Source organism: Lepisosteus oculatus, chromosome 14, assembly GCF_040954835.1.
Source record: "Lepisosteus oculatus isolate fLepOcu1 chromosome 14, fLepOcu1.hap2, whole genome shotgun sequence".
Taxonomy (NCBI): Eukaryota; Metazoa; Chordata; class Actinopteri; order Semionotiformes; family Lepisosteidae; genus Lepisosteus; species Lepisosteus oculatus.
The window spans coordinates 7,078,522-7,098,399 of record NC_090709.1 but is presented as its reverse complement, the minus strand read 5'-3'; the positions used below and the strand labels follow the sequence as shown (position 1 = coordinate 7,098,399).

The 19,878-nt window shown below is 45.1% G+C and overlaps 3 non-coding genes across 3 annotated transcripts; all 3 read right to left on the bottom strand.

Moving 5' to 3' along the window:
- Positions 1 to 962: 962 nt before the first annotated feature.
- Positions 963 to 1,036, bottom strand: trnat-agu (transfer RNA threonine (anticodon AGU)). The gene has a single exon. It is a non-coding gene; the product is annotated as a tRNA-Thr (tRNA).
- A 2,305-nt stretch (positions 1,037 to 3,341) lies between these two features.
- Positions 3,342 to 3,415, bottom strand: trnan-guu (transfer RNA asparagine (anticodon GUU)). The gene has a single exon. It is a non-coding gene; the product is annotated as a tRNA-Asn (tRNA).
- A 13,931-nt stretch (positions 3,416 to 17,346) lies between these two features.
- On the bottom strand, positions 17,347 to 17,418 carry trnae-uuc (transfer RNA glutamic acid (anticodon UUC)). The gene has a single exon. It is a non-coding gene; the product is annotated as a tRNA-Glu (tRNA).
- Between the last annotated feature and the right edge of the window lie 2,460 nt (positions 17,419 to 19,878).

The following is a 19,878-nucleotide window of genomic DNA, read 5'->3' as shown; positions in this document are numbered from 1 at the left end:
TCACCACCGTTATTGTAGGACAACAGCCAAAGACACGAGAAGATATACTATTCCGAACAAATGTCTTAACTAATCATGTTGAAAAAGGTGACAATAAGTTTTTGTTTCTTTAACATAACCTTACATTTGCCTGTAAAGTTCACACAATTTTCTGTAGGCACAAATCCCCAATATTTCTGCTGTCTCCTGAGAAACACAAGCGTAGAGTCAAATCATATTAAATAACACAACACATCTATTAATTTAACACCCAGATGTGACAAGGCGATACACACAGACTACACACAGCTTTTTATATGCGATAGTGAGTTTGCAGGTATCCTGGGGAGGGAAGAGAACTGATATTAAAGAAATACATATTTAAAGGGGATGCAAGTCTTAAATGTGTTTTGTCACATCTGGGTCTTAACTGAATAGTTTTTTTTAGTATTATTTATTATGTTTTGACTCTATACTTGTGTTTCTCAGGAGACAGCAGAAATATTGATGTTTACATTTATATTCACATTCCCGGTGATATTGACTTAGGTACTCAACTATTTACTTGTAGTTTGACTCGTGTCAAAAGTTGAAAATCTCTGCAAACATCAAGATGACTAAGGACGTGCAAAGAAACTCAATCACATTTAGAGATGTAATGTTTAGATCGGATTAATTCAGTGTGTCTCTGGGTGCGTTTGATCTACCAACGTTGTGTTTAACAGAAGGACACCCTGACTGAGTGTGCCATAGAAACTGACACGTCGTATTTTGTCTACATTCACAGATTTTTGGCTAAAGTAAAAAACAATTGTTGTCATTTTCTTGCCAGCTGGCAGTAATTCTTTTGGATTGATAAGAAAGATGAGCATTTTATCTTTCGCAATGTGTGGATTTCTTGAAAAACAAGTTGTGCCAAAAACGAAATGAACACCTCCATTGCAGAAGCATGTTGTCTATAACAATAAACAGTGCACAAAGACAGGCACCAGTGGGATTTGAACCCAGGATCTCCTGTTCACTAGACAGGCGCTTTAACCATCTAAGCCATGGCACCAGCAAAGCACTGCCCTTTTACAGCCACTTGGACACACCGCTCTGTCACATCTTCCTTCGGTGTGCGGTGAGCCTGCTCGCTGAGCAAGTTGAGAAAGGATGAGAAATGGCTTTTATCCGGCAATTTCATTACCAAGGAGCTCGATGTGCTTTTGATGATTTACAGGGTGTCCAGTGCAACACAGGCGATGGGCTGCTGGGATTTGGAGCCAGGATTTCCGTTAACTAGACAGGTACTTTAACCAACTAAGCCACGGAGCCGGCAGAATTCTCCTCTTTTACTGCCGCTTGGACACACCGCTCTGAGACACCTGCGTTCAGTAAGCGCTGAGTCGGCTGGCTGAGCACGTTGCCTCCTTTACATTCAATAGGAGCCCCGACACTAAGAGAAACGTACAGACATGGCTTTTATCGGGCACTTTTCATGTCCAATGCGCTTGACATCTCCCATGGGCGACAGAGTTCATTTATGACGCTTTTCCTTTCTTTCTTCTTTCTGTACACTTTGATGAAAAAAAAGAGAAATCATGTCGAGAAAATGTCTTTTTTACATGGAGAAAACGTGCACCAGGAAATGTGGTGTTTAGAAGAAGTGAGTTAACGTGAAAATGACCTAATTTACCAGAGCAAATGCTCACCTAGCAAGGTCAAGATGATTCCCTGCATAAGCTCCTGACTGGGTGTTCTGTACTGCGCTGTTACTTCGTGATTACCTATGTGGTGTACAGATAAAATTCAATTGCATGGTGTAATTTCCAGGTTTGGTACCAGCAGAACCTGCAGACAAATGAGCTGACCTCGACGTGATTTGAACGTGCAAGCTCCTAATTTGGAGTCAGACGCCCTACCGTTGCGCCACGAAGTCACATGCTAAACATGCTTTTAATTTTCCCAAAAAGAAAAATCAGCGTCCCTGAAAAAGATTTATTTTTCATTCTCTCCTGTGAGGAGCGCCACTCTTCCAACGAGGGTCTCTTCTTCCCAGACCATAGATTATTCTTCCTGCCCAGCTCTCACACAGATAGCAGACACACCATCTCCACTTATGTCTTCACTACATCTATAGATTTGACCCCCTACAGCCCCGATATTCCTGGGCAGGATATTTACCACCAGCCTCGTGAACTTCTCATCTTGACCTCTCCCAGGAGGAGAACAATTAGCACAGAATCCTCTCTCTATTTATCAAATAACACAAACCACAGTTTACCTGTCAAGACAGAAAACCAGGCTGCTCCAAGTGAGGCTTAAACTCACAACCTCGGCATGACTCCACTGATTATGTCATTTACATGGCTTGAACCAGGAAAGAGATTGGAAGTCAAGAAGTTATGGTGTTGTTTTAATACTTGCCTACACTTTTAATTTTTCTGTCAAATCTTTTATTTTGGAGTACTTTTAATTGATGTTAATCCTAGTCCCGATTAACGATTCTGGGCCATGGTGCGTCTTGAATAATGTTCTTATAGGCTTCAGTTTGGAAAAGTGCGCTCTTCAGAAGCTACCGAAACCGCTAATGGTTACATAACACTAAATGCAAAAGCAACGTTCGGTTTTGAAAAAGAATATTACTTGCTATGAATACAAACACTGTTACAGGAGGCGTGTTAGGGCTATTTTAGCTTAGATCATCAATTCATCTTACATTTCTTCTCCATCTATATCAACAGCGTCATCGCTACTGAGCGCTAAAGGCAGGTCCTGGCAATACAATCTTCTTTAGAAAACATTTTTAAAACTATTTCCACTACCATACATAAAGTAAAAGATACCGATTGCACGCACCTAATAAAATCTCTTATCCAGGGACGTTGTAGCTAGATGCAAATTCCAATCGAAAATGTATCAGCTTTAACATTTTCTTTTGGATCCACAGGACGATCAGCATGAGACTCAAAATATACCTGTGTTTGATTGTACAGCATAGATTGTACAGCATGTATGTTTACATTTATGTTAAAATTAAGGTAAATATATCAAAATATCAACATCCAACTTCACAGTGCTATCGTACTGTAACAGTGCTTGTCAAATTCTCAAACAAATCTGCGTTGTATTTCTAAACTCTTTTAGCAGAGGACGCAACAGGAGTATAAATGATATCTCCCGCCAGCCATTCAAAGATACTTTTCCAAGGGTGAATATGGATTTCTGGGGAGTTGCGGTGTTGATCACTATTGGACTTCCCCGGTCTCAACTGTTGTTGTTGGACACGGGCAAAAGACTCGCATTTTCTGCAAATATAAAGAGGGTTAAGGTTTCGGCTTTAGCGGAGACAGTGTTTACATTGACAATAATAAGAAGATCGTCCCTGGGTGGGTTTGAACCACCAACCTTTCAGTTAACAGCCGAACGCGCTCGCCGATTGCGCCACAGAGACTGATGAGAGAAGCTTTTCTCCATTCGCACCTTTCCGGTCAAAAAATAAACATTGCTTGCATTTTCTTGCCAGTCGGCAATATTCCTACTGCTCTGATAGCCAAGAATTACATTTCATTTTTCACAAGCTGTATGAATTTCTTGAAAAACAAGTTGTTGCAGAAAGGAAATGCATTCATGCTTTAAACTAAATCAAGCCCTATGCGGTTGTCCAAGATGGTAGTTTCTGCACAAAAAGACAGGAACAGCTGGGATGTGGAGCCCGGATCTCCAGTTAACGAGACAGGTACTTAAACCGACTCAGCTACTGTGCCGGCAGAATTCTCCTCTTTTATAGCCGCTTGGACACACCGCTCTGAGCCATCTGCGTTCACGAAGCCCTGAGTCTGCCGGCTGAGCAAGCTGCCTCCTTTACACGGAACAGGAGCCCTGACCGTAAGAGAAATGAAGAGAAATGGCTTTTATTGGGCACTTTTCATGTCCAATGCGCTTGACATCTCCCAAGGGGGACAGAGTTCATTAACGACACTTTTCCTTTCTTTCTTCTTTCTGTACACTTTGATGAAACAAAACGAGAAATCATGTAAGGGAAAACATGCACATGCACATGTCTTTTTTTCATGGAGAAAACATGCACCGGGAAATGTTGTGTTTAGAAGAAGTGAGTTAACATGAAAAGTGACCTAATTTACCGGAGCAAATGCTCACCAAGCAAGGTCTGCTTTACTACTAGAGAGAAGTAGAGTGAAAGACGTGATCATTTCACGCCGCTGTGGAACGAAACGCTTTTGTCTTGGAATTCTAAATCAATTAGAAATTCAGAGCGACACATAAAGGCTTTGTCTGCTTAAAAGTGATGATTTTTTAAAACTAAAAAAAATGTAGAAAACACGTTTCTCACTTAGAAATTTAAGATGGGGGTGGGGTATTACTAGTAGCGGTACTGAACTCACCATGGTGCAATTAATTTACGTGACGGGCTAGTGGTTTAATGGATAACGCGTCTGATTTCGGTTTATAAGATTGTCGATTCGACTTCTACCGGGGTTGTGTGATTCAAATCAGGCTCCTCAGAAATAGATGTCTGTTATGTAAATGAACCCCACCTGAAAGCAAACGTTGGGTCTGGGTTCCTTTCTTTCCTGCATGAAATAGCAAATCGTTACAAAAAAAAAAACACCAACTAATGTCCAATAGTCCAATAGTTAGTCATTTAAGTAAACATGAATATACTGTAAGGTCTTGGTACATGGGAGTGGATTTCAACCACAATTAAAAGAAGGGCAAATTATAATTACAGGCTTCAGACACTTTTTCATACAAAAGTGACCAAACACTCCCTAACTTTCAGGTTTGCTTGAACCTGTAACAGAAAAGCGGTTTGAAACTTCCATTCTCTGATGTCACTGTCTCTAAAGTCGGACGCGATGTTTCGCGGATGTGCAGTGTGCCTTTTCTCTTGTCGTGTTCAAGATGAAATGCTGCATAAGATCCTGACTGGGTGTTCTGTAACTTCATTCGGATTACCTAGGTGGTGTACAGCTAAAACCCGACTGCATGGTGTAAATTCCGGGTTCGGCACCAGCAGCACCTGCAAACACATCAGCTGACCTTGACGTGATTTGAACACGCAACCTTCTGATCTGGAGTCAGACGCGCTACCGTTGCGCCACGAAAATGCTTTTAATTCACCCAAAGAGAAAAATCAGCGTCCCTGAAAAAGATTGTTTTCATTCTCTCCTGTGAGGAGCGCCGCTCTTCCAACGAGGGTCTCTTCTTCCCAGACCACAGATTATTCTTCCCGCCCGGCTCTCTCATGGAGAGCAGACACACCGTCTCCACTAATGTGTTTACTACATCTATAGATCTGACCCCCTACAACCCCGATATTCCTGAACAGGATATTTACCACCAGCCTCATGAACTTCTCATCTTTACCACTCCCAGGAGGAGCACAATTAATCCAGAATCCTCTTTAGCAAATAACACAAACCACTGTTTACCTGTCAAGACAGAAAAACAGGCTGCTCCAGGCGAGGCTTAAACTCACAACCTCGGCATGACTCCAATGATTATGTCATTTTACATGGCCTGAACCAGGAAGAAGATTGGAAGTCAAGATGTTATTGTGTTGTTTTATTACTTTCCTACTCTTTTAATATTCAGGTTAAATCTTTTATTCTGGAGTACTTTCAATTGATATTAATCCTAGTCCCAATGAACGATTCTGGGCCATGGTGCATCTTGAATAATGTTCTTATAGGTTTCAGTTTGGAAAACAACTCAGTAGCAGACTATGCAGAACAAGCAAACACATTAGAACTGTTGTGAATGCAGTGGAAATAATTTAGTGTCTAAATAACGAGCTTATGCACCACTTGCCTGAAAATTGTTATATTTAACTAAAATTGCTTTCCAGACACCACAATTATTCACAATAATTTTATCAATACATGCCTTCATGAAAAGTGTAATTTATTAATAATTTACTTTAATGTCCATCTTTATTAGTAGATGTATTACATGTACAGCCTTTAATATGTGATAGTGAATTTTCAGGTATCCTGGGGAGGGAAGAAAACTGAAATAAAGGAAATACATATTTAAAGGGGTGTGTTCTGTCATATCTGGGCGTTTGAATAGATTTGTTTTATAAGTTATTGTGATTTCACTCTATACTTGTGTTTCTCACGAGAAAGTCGTTACATTGATGATTTGAGGGTATAGAAAATATGTTGTGCTGTATGAGTAAATGTAAGGATATGTTGAAAAAAACGTATTGTCACCTTTGTGAACGTCATTATTAGATACCTGTTGATTGTTTAGCAACCTAGGCTTCCCTCTGGACTCTGCACTGAGTTGAAAGCTACGGGATATCCTCACTGCTTGTCCTGTATTGTTACCTGTGCTCTCGTCTACATTATCTACGTGCAGCACAGCACCAAGAACACCAGAAACTTTGTGACAGAAAGTGCTTAAGAGCATGAAAAATATTGAATATTTTAAACATTCATAGAACAACTTGAAAAACTGAGGGACAAAAGACCATCTATTTTGCAGGTTCACAGTAGTTGCAAGAAAATCAGTCGCCTGACTAGAGACCTACAGATAAAAAGTTTGATATTCTACTGACTGGGCTATTCCTGTCTACTCAGTTTCTCTCTGAAACAACATTTTTCAAGAAATTTGCAAAATTTGAAATACAATACTTGCTTTAAAGTGCAGATTATTTTTTACCCAAAACTGCAAATGGAGAAAACCAACTTGTTGGAGTCTCTGTGGTACAATTGCTTAGTGCGGTCAGGTTGGGACTCAAATGATAGTAAGGTGATGGTTCAAGCGCATCCAGGCACGCCTTTCTCACTGTTCCAACGTGAACATCATCTATGGGAAAAATGGCATAAAATGTTTAACAGATTATTGACCTTATTGATACCGACGCCTTACCACTTGGCCACCACGCCTGCGGTGCCGCTTACTTTCCCATCAAGGCTAGCACGTTTTTTAAAATACAAAAAAGTTAAATCTTTGAGCACAAATTGCCATGGTAGGAGGAATAAAACAAATATGACTGTTCAAATTAATTCTAATGAAACTGATTTAATCACGCAGAATCTACAACAACAAAACCATGATTCTTAACAAGGAGATACTGGGCAGCAGTGGGATTCCAACTCACGCCCTCGAAGAGATGGAGCTCCTTTTTCTGAGATGCTTTCTCTCACTTGGTGAAATATTCAATTCTTTGGCCGTCTGAACATAGTTCTTCTGTTAAGCAGGCTTCAGACTCTGCTTATAGCACCCGTGTAGAGATTTTATTTTTACAGGAAGACGCATTCCGAAACGTATCTCTGTAGTTTTAGAAAAGCTTTGAACAGCGTATTTTATACAACGCACAAACAGTATTCTAATTTCACATGGCAGATCTGTGCAGCAATCGTACTCGAGTTGACTGTGATTCTTAAATACTTCTAGCAAACATATTCAGGTTTCCTTGAACCTTTAATAAAAAAAAAATTACTTTGCGATGTTCCGCAGATGTGCAGTGTGCCTTTCCTCTTGTCGTATTCAAGAGCACTCACTGCGGGAGCTCCTCACTGCGTGTCCTTTACTCTACTGTGATTTCTTTTAATTTATCTACATGGAGTGTGGTGAGAAGATCACCTTGAACATTTTCGGTTTGTGAAAGGAAACACTAAAGAAAATACAAGTGATGAACATTTAAAATAACCACAGTACAGCTAGAAGAGGGAAAGATAAAAGACAATTTAGAATGACATTCACAATAGATTGAAGAAAAGCACAACCGCCCAAACAAGGACTTGAACCCTGGACCCTCACATTAAAATTCTTATGCGCTACCAACTGAGCTATCCGGGCTCTAGAAAAAAAGAAAACACTGCCGGGATACTCGCAAGTCACATGTCTCTTCTTGTGCCGAAGTGCATTCATACCTGACCCATCTGCAATGACCACTGACAGACTTTATCCAGAAGTGACGGCGCCACTCCCAGCAGAATGAGAGAGAAATACAGAACGACACGAGGAGTCAAGCGGCTCCCACAATTCATCTTTCCTCACATTACTGAATTTTTCACTAAGAATTTGACCTTTTCACAATCAGATTTTTTCACACTTAATAAGATCTTTTAATCAACAACATTTAAGAAAGAAAACAAATGGAACATTTTTTGGAACAATAATAAAAAAAAAACTTTCAATGTCTTGGTTGTATAAGTGTGCACACCCTTTATAAAGGGGGTAGCAACTGTGCTGAAATTTAACCAGTCACATTCCAGATCATGTACAAAGGTTATTTGCCTTTGCCAGACATCAATTGTATTGATTCTTATTAGTCCTATTTAATATCAGCTGATCACATATAACTAACCAATCTCGGAGAATGTACGTTCATACTGCAGAGCTGAACCTGAAGAGAAATCCGACCGCTGATTGTCACCAAAGAATGTCGTTACAAATTATCTGCGGAGCTGTTTTACGTATCCGGCCACCTCTTTCCTTCCTTCTTTGCAGTGAGCACAATTCTTTCAGTTTCTTCTCTTGTATTTTCCTTGCTATTTTACTGTCCCTTTCCCCCCATGTGGAGATGAATCCACAACCGAAACCCTGTTTGTAGCCTGTGTTTCTGCAGCGGCAGTCTGTATGAGGAGAGGGTGTTAAACAGCTCCAGTGGCGCAGTCGGTCAGCGTGCGGTGCTTATACAGCAATGCACAGCAGAGTCATGCTGAGGTTGTGAGTTTGAGCCTCAACTGGAGCAGTGTGACCTGTGTATTTAGCTACTTGTTAAGGATTCGGCCAGTGAAACCGAAACCAAGTAATGAACCCACTTGCAGGAGCCGATAGAGACAAGTCGTGATCCAAATACCGTAGACGAAGGAGAGAGCCGAGAGTCCAGGGGAAGCCAGAGATCCAAACTGAGAGGGAGCAACCGAAGCCGAGCCGTAATCCAAAAAACGTAGTAAAAGGGGAGAAAGCAAAGTCGGAACCTGAACAGTACGAAGAGGTAGAAGGCGTAGCGCAACTAAGTAGCTCGAAAGGAAAACCAATACTGAGCGAGGAGGTAGGGAAAGACTAGTGCTTAAATACAAGATGAGACGGAGGTGTTACCAGGTGATTATTTCTTCACATAACCTTTGCAGAAAAAGAAAAATTAGGACCTCATCCTCCCAGTGAGTCTCTGCTGCTGCTACTCGAACGTCTATGGCATAATCCTGTGCAGACCTGCGGCCCTGGCGGATAGATGAGAGGCGGTAGGCGGAGTCTTGTCCAGCTGAGGAACGACAAAAAACCCCCTTAAATTTCTCTAAAAAGAGATCATAGTCCTGTACCTCAGGAGCCCTGCGATCTAGTAGGGCAGTTGCCCAATCCAGAGCACGGCCAGTTAACAGAGAAACTACGAAGGCAATCTTGTCTTGAGGAGAAAAAAAAGTTTCCGGATGGAGCCTGAAAACCAGCGCACACTGTGCTAATAAGCCCCGACATCTCGTAGGGTTGCCGTCAAACCTGTCAGGTGGTGTAAGTGGAAGAGGTCGAGGAGCGGGTGTAGAAGCTGGCGGGGGCGGAGCCGAAGCGGCAGCTCCAGCGTTACTTTCACTATTACTGGTAGGCGGCATTGCCGACAGGTGCTGAAATCTGTTGGACGGAAGCCTGTAACTGGAGTAAGGCTTGCCAGTGCTGATCCAAAACCGAGCAAAATTCCTCTTGCTCCGCTGGGTCCATGTTAAGTGGCTCAGTATTCTGTTAAGGATTCGGCCAGTGAAACCGAAACCAACTAATGAACCCACTTGCAGGAGCCGATAGAGACAAGTCGTGATCCAAATACCGTAGTCGAAGGAGAGAGCTGAGAGTCCAGGGGAAGCCAGTGATCCAAACAGGGAGAGAGAAGCGAAAGCCAGACCGTAATCCAAAAAACGTAGTAAAAGGGGAGAAAACAAAGTCGGAACCTGAACAGTACGAAGAGGTAGAAGGCGTAGCGCAACTAAGTAGCTCGAAAGGAAAACCAATACTGTGCGAGGAGGTAGGGAAAGACTAGTGCTTAAATACAAGATGAGACATAGGTGTGGTGGTGAAAGCGTACAATGATAGGTAGACTAATGAACTAAGACTACGCCTTCGTTGCTGGGAGGCAGGGATCATAAGACAGGGCTGCACAGCTGTGACGCTGGCTGTGATCTGCTCCTGCTGCACCTACTGCCTCTCCCACCGACCAGGTCAGAGCACCTCTCGATCAGACCGGAGTACTGTGCCCACGTTCTGAAATAGATATTGTTCTTCATTCTTAAGGGAAAGAACTATACAGTACTGCCAGGCTGGAGGAACTGAGTCTCTTTAGTCTGAAGGGAGTGTCCCACACTGCCAGGCCAGAGGAACTGAGTCTCTTTAGTCTGAAGGGAGTGTCCCATACTGCCAGGCTGGAGGAACTGAGTCTCTTCAGTCCAAAGGGACTGTCCCACACTGACAGGCTGGAGGAACTGAGTCTTTTTAGTCTGAAGGAACTGAACCTCTTTAGTCTGAATGCGATCCACCGATCGGGACAGGAGACCCTTCACTTCCTCCACCTCCTGTCCCTGTAGGACACTCCCCAGAGCTCAGTCAGTGCACTGAAAGCAGGCTTCTCATCATAATGCTTCTTCATTTCTGTCCCTCCATCTGTCCTTGTGGCCGCCACCGAAGAGCCGCGGGAAACAGGCGGAGCAAAAGGGACGGGAACAGTCTCAACGATGACCCGGTAACCACACGCAAATAAAACAACCGCCGATATTTGGCCTGGCCAGGCCAGCAGTGAAATCCGAGACATACTGTAGGAGTCTGTAAGACAGTTTCATTCAAGATACACTTCCTTATGTAGAGTAAACTCACAGTATACAGACACAGTAAAGACCACACACACACAGAGACACACACACTGAGACTCAGCTGGAGTCAGATGAGCTGTTGACAAACATACTTTCTCTCAGATACCCCTCCAGCTTCCTGTATACCAGCACCCACAGTCGTCTTGCAGTTTACAGACAGAGCCAAGCAAAATGAGACTCCACACAGACACAGCAAGACTCAGCTTGAGTGAGGCTGGAGTCAGACGAGCTGTTAATAAACTTGCTTTCATTTCAAAACACCTTCTTATGGACCAGCACACATACTAAACTCACATTATGCACACCTGGTAATCTAACAGTTTGCACACGGACCTAACACCCGAGATTACACACAGACACACACACACACACATACAGAGGATAGCACACTGTTATTCTACGCAGAGCTTGTTTTCTTTGTCAGTATGCAGACAGAGCAAAGACCACAGACTCCACACACACACACACACACACACACACACACACACACACACACACACACACACACACACACAGATACAAAGGATAACTGACTGTTATTCTACGCAGAGCTTGTCTTCTTTGTCAGTATGCAGACAGAGCAAAGACCACAGACTCCACACACACACGCAGATACAAAGGATAACTAACTGTTATTCTACGCAGAGCTTGTCTTCTTTGTCAGTATGCAGACAGAACAAGACAGCAGATTCCACACACACACGCTGACCCACAACTTCAGCTCCGACCAGAACACAAGCTCAGACACGTGGGAGGAAACCGCGACTCATTCTGGCTCAGCAAAGACAAGCTCTGCGTAGAATAAGCCTGGGCGTGTTATCCTCTGTGAGTGTGTGAGTGTGTGTGTGTGTGTGTAATCTTGTGTCCTTGCTCCGCGTGCAAACTGTTAGATTACTATGTGTGCTGGTCCATAAGTAAGTGTATCTGCTGCGTCTGTACACAGTGAGATTCCTGTGGGTGCTGGTATACAGGAAGGTGGAGGGGTATCTGAGAAAAAGTATGTTTCTCAACAGCTCATCTGACTCCAGCCTCACTCAAGCTGAGTCTCAGTGTGTGTGGGTGTTGAATCTCTGGTCTTTAGTGTGTCTTTACACTGAGAGTTTACTCTATGTGCTGCTACATCAGAAGGTGTTTTGAAATTAAAGCAAGTTTATTAACAGCTCGTCTGACTCCAGCCTCACTCAAGCTGAGTCTTGCTGTGTCTGTGTGGAGTCTCATTTTGCTTGGCTCTGTCTGTAAACTGCAAGACGACTGTGGGTGCTGGTATACAGGAAGCTGGAGGGGTATCTGAGTGAAAATGAGTTTGTTGACAGCTCATCTGACTCCAGCGTCACTCAAGCTGAGTCTCAGTGTGTGTGTGTGTAATCTCGGGTCTTTGCTCCGCGTGCAAACTGTTAGATTACTAAGTGTGCTGGTCCATAAGTAAGTGTATCTGAGAGAAAATGAGTTTGTCAACAGCTCATCTGACTCCAGCCTCACTCAAGCTGAAGTGTGTTGAATCTCTGGTCTTTAGTGTGTCTGTACACTGAGAGTTTACTCTATGTGCTGCTACATAAGAAGGTGTTTTTAAATGAAAGTTGATTAACAGCTCATCTGACTCCAGCTGAGTCTCAGTGTGTCTGTGTGTGGAACCTCAGCTGTCCTTGCTCTGTGTGCGTACTGTGAGTTTCCTGGAGGCATATACAAGAATAGACAAGATCAAGAGCTCTTGAGCTGAGCTCAGCACACCTCTGTGTGTGTGTGTCTGTCTCTCTGCGAGCAGGAAGAAGAGACCACAGTGCTCTACTCCTCCATTTACCTCAGCTCCCACCCCCAGCAGAGACTGCCCAGCAGCAGAGCAGAGGCCACCACCTATCCCCCGACAGCGCACCTTTGCTGACGGCGACAGACCCAGGGATCTGCGCTTGGCTTGCCTGCCCCGGGGGTAAGAGGTGAGCCGCAGACCGGGTGACCCACAACCCCTCAAAATAAAAAAATACAGCAGCAGCAGCTGCACGAAAACAAATAAAGTTATTTATTTGTTTTCGAATAAAGGGGAGTTTTGCATGTCAGATTATGCTCTTAATTTTTTTTCCCATTTCTGGAGCAAAATAATCCTGCAGGCACCTATGTGCCTGGCTTCTGGTGCCTGGAAAAGTAAGCATGGACATAAGCGTGGGGACGTTTTCCGGGAGTGCGAAGCCACGTGTGGACAGCCAATGTGAAAATGTAGTCCTGAGGGGCGTTTCCCCAATTGGCAGGAACTACAACTCCCATAGTGCACTGCCCCCCACACTGTCCTGATTCAGGGTGTAGTTCCATTGCAAGTGCTGAGCTGCATTGCAAGAGCTGCAGATACACATCGCTCAGCCATTGGAGAGGGTTCAGGCCAGGCACAAGCTACACTCCACGTTTTCCAGCCTCATTCTGTAAAAAGCTCTCGGATACCAGAATTCATTCTCCTCCCACAGTGATGATCACAGTGCTGATAGTGCTTCCCTTAAGGTCCCTCACTGTGTAGCTCCCCTGATCAGCTGGAGTGAGGGAGCGGAGTATCAGAGAGCTGTTCTGCACTGACACTCACTGTTCGTACCTGGGGCCAGGGAGCCCTGCGCTGCTCAGTAAGACTATGTGAGACTGGACAGATCCTGCAGGATCAAACAGCACCTCCACTGGACCAGAGAGGCTGCAGGCTGTGGACTTCTGAGTGAGCTGAAAAGGGACAGGTAGAAACATGTTGAATATTTAGTTTTACAACAATACCTTGAGTTTGGACTGCGATCAGCTTCATTTTGTATTTCAGCTGTGAAAATGCAATTTCAAAAATGCACCACCCAGTCATGTTAGGTTCAAGTTACAGTTGCATCACAACTCAATATATTTGCAATTCACTTCAAATGTTGTTTTCGTTTGATCCAGTCTGTCCTCACCTAAAGGAGATACTTACTTTTAACACCTTTTATTTCTTCTGGGAGGTTAACTGGCTTCTGAGATAATTGTTCCTGGTGTTTGTGTTGTGTATGCCTTGCAATGGAGTGGACAATGGACTTACTACATTATAATTAATAATAATTGCTTACACTTATATAGTGCTTTTCTGGACACTCCACTCAAAGCGCTTTGCAGGACATGGGGACTCCCCTCCACCACCACCAATGTGCAGCCCCCACCTGGATGATGCGATGGCAGCCATAGTGCGCCAGAACGCTCCCAACACACCAGCTATCAGTGGGGAGGAGAGCAGAGTTATGAAGCCAATTCATAAATGGGGGTTACTAGGAGGCCATAATTGGTAAGGGTCAATGGGAAATTTGGCCAGGACACTGGGGTAAAACCCCTACTCTTTTCGAGAAACACCCTGGGATTTTTAATGACCACAGAGAGTCAGGACCTCGGTTTTACGTCTCATCCGAAGGACGGCGCCTGTTTACAGTCCAGTGTCCCCATCACTATACTGGGGCATTAGGACCCACACAGACCGCAGGGTGAGCACCCCCTGCTGGCCCCACTAACACCTCTTCCAGCAGCCACCTTAGTTCTTATGGTCAAGAAGGAAAGAATATTAGGAACATGAAAAGGCTGAATGTCTTAAATGCATTTTTTATACTGAAACAGAGAGGCACACACACCTCATTACAAATGCACACCCGCACAGAGACGTCCTCAAGCGCCTTGTTCACAATTATGGGCTCCAACAGGAACAAAAAACGCCAGCCTGACAACTCGAGCATTCAAACCAAGAACCCAACACGTACTCACGTTGGCAGCCTGTGCAGAAAAGCATAAAGAACCACAAGCCTTCTCTACTGGGAGGAAAAACACACACTCCCTCTCTCACACTCCTGATTTCCTTAAATAGCTCATTCTTCATCTCTGGCTCCTACATACAGTATAGCAGCGCTCAGTCTGCTTTGAATAAGCCATAAATCCAAGATTTGTTTTATCTGTTCCTCTTGTCTAGGCCTAGAGCTGCTTTTCATAAAAGAGCTGTTTGCATAAATAGCTAGGGTTACAGCTGAAGACACCAGCTTCATCCCCCAGTGTGTTATACGTCGGGAGCAAGAGAAGAGGGCCAGGCCGTGCCTTTTCATAGATTTTTCTTCTGAAAAGTCGGGTTCTCGGAGGCAGATTTAGCCCCTCATGCATTGTAGAGAGATAGACAGGCCCGCGCGCGCACAGTTAGAGCTGCACCCTCACACAGAGTCAGACCCGCACAGACATGTCCTCTTGTTTAAACAAATACACAAACCTGACGGCGCTCACAATGATCCAGACACACACACACACACACACACACACACACGACATCAGCAGTCACTCTCGCACACTGGACCCCAGCTCAGTCCTCACCTCCAGCTCCTGCAAACCGCTTCGAACAAACTGCATTAAGAAAATTAGGTTGCGATCCGGTAGCAGGCCATCCTGGGCACCAGTGTGAGTTACACACTCATTTGTAAAAGCCCTTCCGCATCGTCGGGCATGCTTCACAGTGCTGGACCTGGGCTGTGGGTGCTGTCTGTGTGGAGTTTGCATGTTCTCTCCCTGGTCTGTGGGGGTTTCCTCCAGGTGCTCCAGTTTCCACCCACAGTCCAGGGACAGGCTGCCACTTTCACTGGGCAGTGCACCGTCGCCATGGCAGCATGGTGGGTCGGATCTGATTTCAGTCTTTATTTCCTTTTTTAGTGATCCTGTAACCAGGACCTGTTCACTGCCACGACGGACAGGGAAGCCCGTCATCACTGGACATCCTCTTACCTCCTGTGGCAAAGGGCAGCTGATGAAGCTTTGTGCTCGCCGGATCATGGCAATCGCCACTCCACCCTGATCCTGGCTCAGCACAGGGCACCTGGGTTCACTCCCTTCAGACTAAAGAGACTCAGTTTCTTCAATCTGTCAGTGTGAGACACTCCTTTCAGACTAAAGAGACTCAGTTCCTCCGGCCTGTCAGTGTGAGACACTCCCTTCAGACTAAAGAGACTCAGTTTCTTCAATCTGTCAGTGTGAGACACTCCCTTCAGACTAAAGAGACTCAGTTCCTCCGGCCTGTCAGTGTGAGACACTCCCTTCAGACTAAAGAGACTCAGTTTCTTCATCTGTCAGTGTGGGATGCCTACACCAGCTTCGAACGCCTGTACACAATACCGCAGACTGCCTGCCACACCAAATTCTGGGCTTACAGCAAACCACCCATTACATACACCGGTGTCTTCCCCGGGCCAGAGGAATTCAGGAACTCACGTTTACTCCGTCATCTCAGGCGATTCTCGCAGGGAGCAGAGATTTCCCAATCGATCAGAGAGAGTCGGGACTTTTTTCCCACAAGAAACAACAAAACCGAAGTATTCTTCGATGTGCCGGTACAAACTTTCAGGTTATATAGTCCTTCCTTGCTGCTTCAGACATCATTCGGTGTTATGGTAAGGGGGGGGGGGGGGTCATGGTATTTGGCCAGTTAAGAGACCCTGGCCAAATGGTCAGTTTAAGATTATGCCCCCTCGCATCTGGAATCCTTATCAGTTAACCCCCTTTCCTGCCATAAACCCCTGTTGCTTAGAAGTCTAATTTTCAGGCAGAATTGACTTAAGTTAACCCTTTTTACATCTTGTCTCTTACTTCAGCCCTCTTCCATTTGCTAGTTCAAAGTTGTACAACCCATTTGTATCTGCTAGGCGGCGCAGTCATCGTGCACAAAGAACGCTTTGAAAAGCGTCAAAGGCAAGTCATTCCGAGTTGGTCGTTTGTGTTTTCCGTTCAGACGCGAAATGCTGAAATGATCTCTCGGCTCCTCGGTTGTCATTTCTGCTCCGTAAAGGAATCACAGCACGCGTCGGCTTCCAGCACGGTGGGTCGGGACACGATGCCGGGGGTCGGAGAGAGCGATGTCTTCCTCGTTAGTATAGGACCTGTCACCTGTCCCCACCTGTCACGCGGGAGACCGGGGTACATCAGGACGCGCATTGAAGTGAAAGCAGGATGCGCTGCGACCTGCACTGTGCAGATCCCGCCACACTAAGAGGTGAGTGGGTCTGTTCGATCACAGCGTGGCGACAAAAGAAGTCTGTTTCCGCCTGGTTTCGAACAGGGGACTTTTCGCGTGGGAGGCGAACGTGATAACCACTACACTATGGAAACGGTGGTAAACCATGCCCAGCGGCCCAGCGCTGAGCTTCGCCAATGCGATTCAGCTGGTTCCAGTGCCTTTATTGGAGTGCGCTGATGGACCGTGCTCTCTCTCCAGAGACCAGCACGCCTGTCATGGACGGAGCAGGAAAGGCGGCGCCACATTCTACAGCCCTCTCCACGCAATCGACGAAATCGGGCTACTGAAGTGGAGAAAATCGCCTCTCCAGAAAGTGCAAATATCATCTTGGAGAGTATAAATCCTATTGCCGAAGGTCAGCCCTGTCTACCAGAGTAACCCTCCCACAGCGATGATCAGCTCGTCTCACACGCGAGAAGTTTCGGTTGGAAACAAGCGCCCCCTCTTCTCGCACGTTTTGCACGTTCGAGTAGTTTTAATGCGGCTCTTTCGTACACGGTGCTGATCTTTTGGAAAGCAGGAGGCAAAACGGACACGTTCCCATACCGGGAGTCGAACCCGGGCCGCCTGGGTGAAAACCAGGAATCCTAACCGCTAGACCATATGGGAGCACACAACCCCGCTGTTCCGGGCATCATGCAAGCAAACTACATAAATATGAGAAAACACGCAAGAGAGTTGTCACTCAGAGTGTCGAAGGGTCGATGTATACTGGGGCTCAGTTGAAATGCAACGTCAGTACTTTTCCGAATTATGTCACACGAAGAGAGCACAGCCTTTTCCGCCCTGCCACGTGTGTCTCGGTAACTCGCCGTGATCGTATAGTGGTCAGTACTTTGCGTTGTAGCCGCAACCGAGTCACGGCAGAATAGGGGCGTCTGCTTTTACTACTTGTACGAATGAAGGCAAAAAAAAGCCAATCGATGTGAACGAACGGCGCTTTACAGAGGAGTACTGCCTGACTGGATCGTTGATGAACGACAGAGGCCACTCCGACCTCTTCTCGGTTTTCTTCAATGACTTACTAAGGATCTTCTACACATTCGCCCATGCAGGGGAAGCCAGTTACACCAAAGCAAACGCAGGAAAGTGCAATTCAAGCAGAGACCAGGAGGGACTTGTTTACACCGAGAGTGGTCAGAGAATGGAACAATGCGCCCAGCCCTGTTGCTGGAGCCGATTCTTGATGAGATCTTGGGCTCACTAAGAAGCCCCCGCTGGATGCTAATCTTTCTGTTGTTCTTGCAGGTCCTGCGCTGCTTTTGAGCCGACAGAGCTCGTCCTGGTCTGTCGGCACAGCCCAATTGCAAATGATCGGCTCTGCGTCCAGTGTGTGATCTCCTGTTCAAGCCCAAGCGAAGACACAGTGAGCCTATCTGTCAATAATAGTAATACAGTGTGGGATGTCCTGTCCCAGTCTGAGGAACAAACAGTGAGCATGTCTCTCAATAATAATAATATTGTGTGGGATCTCCTGTCCCAGCCTGGGGAACAGTGAGCCAGACTCTCAATAATAATAATAATACAGTGTGATCTTCTCTCCCAGCCCGGGAAAAAAAACCGTGAGCCTGTTTCACAATAATAATAATACAGTGTGTGATCTCTTGTCCCAGCCTGAGGAACAGACAGAGAGCCTGTCTCTCAATACTAATAATACAGTGTGTGATCTCCTGTCCCAGCCTGAGGAACAGACAGTGAGCCTCTCTCTCAGTAATAATAATACAGTGTGTGATCTCCTGTCCCAGCCCAAACGACGACACAGTGTGCCTATCTGTCAATAATAATAATACAGGGTGCAATCTCCTGTCCCAGCCTGAGGAACAGTGTGCCTGTCAATCAATAATAATATTACAGTATGTGATCTCCTGCTCCAGCCTGGGGAACAGACAGTGAGCCTGTCTCTCAATAATAATAATAATCCAGTGTGTGATCTCCTGTTCAAGCCCAAGCGAAGACACAGTGAGCCTATCTGTCAATAATAGTAATACAATGTGTGATCTCCTGTCCCATTCTGAGGAACAGACAGTCAGCCTATCTGTCAATAATAATAATACAGTGTGTGATCTCCTGCCCCAGCCTGAGGAACAGAGAGTGAGCCTGTCTCTCAATAATAATACAGTGTGTGATCCTCTGTCCCAGCCTGAGGAACAGACAGTGAGCCTGTCTCTCAATAAAAATAATACAGTGTGTGATCCCCTGTCCCAGCCAGAGGAACAGACAGTGAGCCCGTCTCTCAATAATAATAATACAGTGTGTTATCTCCTGACCCAGCCTGAGGAACAGTGAGCCTGTCAATCAATAATAATAATACAATATGTGATGTCCTGTCTCAGCCTGTGGAACAGCGAGTAAGCCTGTCTCTCAATAATAATAATACAGTGTGTGATCTCCTGTCCCAGCCAGGGGAACAGTGAGCCAGACTCTTAGTAATAATAATACAGTGTGATCTACTGTCCCAGCATGAGGAACAGTGAGACTGTCTCTCAATAATAATAATACAGTATGTGACCAACTGTCCCAGACTGAGGAAAAGATAGTGAGTCTGTCTCTCAATAATAATAATACAGTGTGAATTCCTGTCTCAGCTTGTGGAACATACAGTGAGCCTGTCTCTCTATAATAATAATATAATATATGACCTCCTGTCCCAGCCTGGGGAATATACAGTGAGCCTGTCTCACTATAATAATAATAATAATACAGTGTCTGATCTCCTGTCCCAGCCTGAGGAACAAACAGTGAGCCTGTCTCAAAATAATAATAATACAGTGTGGGATCTCCTGTCCCAGCCTGGGGAACAGTGTGCCAGACTCTCAATAATATTAATAATAATAATACAATGTGATCTACTGTCCCAGCCTGAGGAACAGACAGTGAGCCTGTCTCAATAATAATACAGTGTGTGACCATCTGTCCCAGACCGAGGAAAAGACAGTGAGTCTGTCTCGAAATAATAATAATACAGTGTGGGATCTCCTGTCCCAGCCTGGGGAACAGTGAGCCAGACTCTCAATAATAATAATACAGTGTAACCTACTGTCCCAGCCTGAGGAACAGACAGTGAGTTTG